This window comes from Chrysochloris asiatica, unplaced genomic scaffold (genome assembly GCF_000296735.1).
Source record: "Chrysochloris asiatica unplaced genomic scaffold, ChrAsi1.0 scaffold00331, whole genome shotgun sequence".
Classification (NCBI taxonomy): domain Eukaryota; kingdom Metazoa; phylum Chordata; class Mammalia; order Afrosoricida; family Chrysochloridae; genus Chrysochloris; species Chrysochloris asiatica.
The window spans coordinates 2697112-2697666 of NW_006408849.1; positions in this window are offsets into that span (position 1 = coordinate 2697112).

Here is a 555-nt window from a genome sequence, read left to right on the forward strand (position 1 = left end):
TATATTCTTTTTCTATCTCTTTTGCCACCAGATCTCCCTACTTCGTGAACCAAACTTCCCTGTCAAGGCCATTCCCGACATTTCATGATTGTTTTTATTGTTTAGGAGATCTGTACAGGTGCCAAGTTGATAAGGGGAGTACTATGAGTTGGAACTGATTTGATGGCACTTAACAACAACAACAACAAAAATGATGTTATTGTTGTTAAGTGCCTTCGAGTCAATTCCAACCCATAGCGACCCTGTATAGGATTTCCAAGGAGCAGCTGGTGAGCTTGAACCACCGACCTTGCAGTTCAAACTGACTTTGCAGTCTGACACATTAGCCCACAGCCCCACACCAGGACTCCAACAACAATGACAGAAAAGGTTTTGTGTCAACTTGACTGGACCAGGATTCTCAGTGGTTTGGAAACTGAGATGTGATTTGATGTGATAAACCAATAAAATGATTAAGAATGGGAAGTTCTTTTTAAATGCTGTTGAGTTAGTTCGGACTCATAATAACCCTTTATAGGGTTTCTGAGTCGTCGCTGCTGAGTTTTCAGATAGCAG